Raw genomic sequence first — 3,850 nt, forward strand, 5'->3', positions numbered from 1 at the left:
GAAAATCGGAACTAACGATACCGTCAATAGTGTCCTCTTTGTTCTTGTTTGAATATTTTAAGCCTTTGTTCTCCAACAGCGCCCCCCTGTCAATAGCATTCAAGTGCCAAGAGAGCCTTGTCAAGCCTTGTTGTTGTGTAATTGTGTATAACAAATATAAGTCCCGCAAATTGCTAATGCGCGTGGCCGCCATTTTATTGACGTCAGCACTACACTGAAGTTTCGGACTGATGGTATATTTTTATTTCGGCTGACGTCAAAATGACGTCATTTCGATGTTAATGAGACATGGTTCCAGCGCAATAGCAATTTGCGGGATATATAGGGCTTAACATAGATTTTGGAAACATTTTTTCTTCACATTTTTTATTCGAGCGCGTCTCGTAGGCACCTACGAAGTACGAACCCACTCATAAAATCATAAGAAAGCTCTCTCGTTGATGAGATTTGAGATCTTCCTACAAGTTGCACTCGGAATTTCTAAACGAATGAAATGTCTTCAGAAAATACAAGCTCACTCTCAAATGTTTTACATTTGTGACAATAGGTAGGTAAGTACAATCGTAATAATATTATGCTTATTCGAACATCATCATTCATCATCAACCCATCGCCGCCTCTACTGAAGGGTTTGGCCATTATAGTCTACCACGCTGACCAAGTGCGGATTGAATCGAAACTCTAACAGATACCTACCTACGTACTTTATGCAAAAGTAATGAATGTATGTATATTACGTGACAGGTCGAGATGGCAATCGGTGCGAGATAGCGCGGGTGACGTGCGGGTGTACGGGGCGTGCCCCCGCCTCATATCCCGATATTGTGGCGTACTAATATTAAATTTCATCCGAACGAAGCCGGGCGGATCAGCCAGTTATAAAGAAAAATAGGTACCTACCTAGTGGAAATCGTGAGGTTTAAAAAATGCGCAAAAAATGTGGAACGCTTCACGATTTTGCGTGTCATCCTTGCGCAGGGGCCATGCTAATCTTCTCTGTATCGTTCCAATTTTAGTATATGTACTGCCGAAGCGAGTACAATGTTCTTACTGGTTTGGCTTGTTATATACCCTAATATAGAAAAAACTTCTATACCGTGACTTAGTAGTGAGCCAATTTTTTTCATAAAATATTAAATCATTTATACTTATTATTACTTTTTAATTTTTTGTACGCTTTTTATGTATAAATACAACATATAAAATTAATTTTCTTAATTAAATACCATAAAACAGTAATTTTACTCGATTGGTAATATTTACATTAGTGTTAACACAGTCAGTGCCATCTATATTCAGATACGGAAACTAAAATACTTTACAGTAGTGTTTACAAATTTGTATTTTAAAAGCTAAAAAATAAAACTACTCATACTAATTATTGTGATAATTTGAAAGAGTGTCTATCTGTCTGTTATCTTTTTCAGCTCATCCATTTAACTAATTTTGACGAAAAATATAATGAGAGCTTGCACCCCGTAGCGTAGTTCTAAAGAGATTTTTTTAAAACCTAAAGTCCATGAAGTTTCTGGTTATTATCTAGTTGATAATAATAAACTATTACTATAATTATTTTGATTTGAATTATTCTATACTTACTAAATTAAATTAAAGTGCATATTAATTATAGCGCCACCTAGTACAGTTTCTCAGCACTACTTCAAGCGCATGACATTTGTCGGATGACATCGTTTGGCATTGTGAAAACTAGCACAGGTAAGGGTCTGAGCAAACAAAATAGTTACAGCTCTTTCAAACAGATGGCTGTGGCAAGATTTTTCCATGTGAAATAATTACTTTGGAAAAACAACTGTAAAATAAAATGTAGTTTGTGTTATGTGTAAGTGAATAAAATTTAAATACTACTTAATTACCTACCTTAATGAAATCTAATGTAAATAGGATCCCTTATGCATATAGTTTCAAATAAAATAAATCATTCACTTAAGTAGATACCTAGGTAGGTAGTTACCTACCAAAAAATAATTTTCTATTTTATTTTAATTTACTAGGTAGGTACCCTATGTACCTAAGTACAAAATAGTTACATATAGTAGGCACTTAGCCAATGGTTTTCACATTTAAAATACCTACCATAATATCTAGAAATAATAACAACAGTATCTGCACCGGACAGTGCCCGGGGGTTGATGCGATTATTGAAAAAAAACAAACAAACATTGTAATAATGTTTATATTAGGGATATTAGGTCACGTGCCGAACTTGATATCATAATTAGTAAGTAGGTAGTTAGGTACGAAGGGCGAATCATGTTCTGGAAAGGAGGAACCTTAGAATAATCGAATATACCTACATAATATTATTATTTATCTACGTCCGAATTATATAGTTCAAGAACAACTAAAATGACTCCGATTTTTTTGCTAAAAAGGTAAGTACCTAACTATAACAGTAGGTACGTTACGAATAATAATATTACGGTAGGAGGTTCTCTAGCGGGGTGCCAGCCAGTCCTAGTGTGGCTAGGTGCTGCAGCAGGGCGATTGTCTAAAACCTGCATCAATCATTATTACAATCTCAATTGTTCTGATTGGCTGAATTTGTGCGGTTCTTGTTGCAACAATGCACTGTGGCCAATAGTGAGCGAGCATTAACCAATCAGAAATGATTGCGATCGTGACATTGTAGCTGTCAAACAACCGCGGTAGGGCCACTGGTCCCTTTTGGATGCGTCCGAGGGGAATAGCACATGGCTAAAATATCTCTTTTGGGGGATATCGTTGGCTATGCTAATGAACTGGCAGGGGGGAGGTATTTCCCAGCGGTAAAAAAAACATAAAAAAACGGTAGGTACCGCCGCAAGAACAATCTTTCTTTCCAAGAAAATAATGTACATTGACATTTTGGCTTTGTAAAGCCATTCTGTCTGTCTCTGTCACTCATATAATAATATGATATAGACTAGAAAATTTAACATTTCTTTCGCCAACGTCCATACCATGTTGAATACACCGGTTCTCGTCCGATCACCGAAGTTAAGCAACATCGGGCGCGGTCAGTACTTGGATGGGTGACCGCCTGGGAACACCGCGTGATGTTGGCCTTTTGCACTTTTTTAGTAGGTTGTTTATTATTTTTTATTATTTTTATTAAAAAAAACAACTATGGAGTACAGCTATTTTATACTACTTATCAAGATAAATATTATTTTATTTTACTGTAGGGTGCTAACAGTACGTCAATTGTTTGTTCTCGCGACTGCTCTGAAACAGCACTCGTGTATGAATTACAAGCAAGAATGCATCCGTCGCCGTCGTAGGCCCCAACTAGCAACATTTATAATTATTATAGTAAATTAAATACTGCCTTTAGCCGTAGGTTTTTGTCTTCCTCGGACCTTACCTTTATAACCAGTTGCATAAGATTCTTTCTCTCCACTCTTTGAATAGGTAAGTATAAATACAAATCTTCTCTTAAGGAATGGCTTCCGAAACAAACTTACTCGGATACTGAAAGACTTTTGGATATTCTAGTGTAACCCCAATTGTACACAAACTTATACAAAGACACTCACATATGCACACTTATACATGCTCATTCACTTACACCCCCACACACACGCAGTCACGCACACACAAACACAGATAACATGAACTTCCACGCACATATTATTTTCTTTAGCTCTTTAGTTTAGTCAGTATGTTAGTTAGTATGTAGTTAGCTTTGTATTCACCGAGGGAGGCCCTGTTTTCCGAGACACAGTTTCTACTAGTTCGGAAAACAGGTGCACAGTATTGTTTTGGTAAGAATTATATAATAATTAGTTTTATGGTATGAGTCAATACTAACAAAAATATGATTTGTATTTGGTGGAAATAAATGATTTTA

The 3,850-nt window shown here is 36.2% G+C and overlaps 2 non-coding genes across 2 annotated transcripts; one reads left to right on the forward strand and one right to left on the reverse strand.

The window, feature by feature from the left end:
- Positions 1-933: 933 nt before the first annotated feature.
- Positions 934-1,040, reverse strand: LOC117986748 (U6 spliceosomal RNA). The gene has a single exon (XR_004674202.1). It is a non-coding gene; the product is annotated as a U6 spliceosomal RNA (small nuclear RNA).
- A 1,906-nt stretch (positions 1,041-2,946) lies between these two features.
- LOC117986749 (5S ribosomal RNA) lies at positions 2,947-3,065 on the forward strand. Its single transcript, XR_004674203.1, has one exon. It is a non-coding gene; the product is annotated as a 5S ribosomal RNA (ribosomal RNA).
- Positions 3,066-3,850: the final 785 nt, after the last annotated feature.

This window comes from Maniola hyperantus, chromosome 11, assembly GCF_902806685.2.
Source record: "Maniola hyperantus chromosome 11, iAphHyp1.2, whole genome shotgun sequence".
Classification (NCBI taxonomy): domain Eukaryota; kingdom Metazoa; phylum Arthropoda; class Insecta; order Lepidoptera; family Nymphalidae; genus Maniola; species Maniola hyperantus.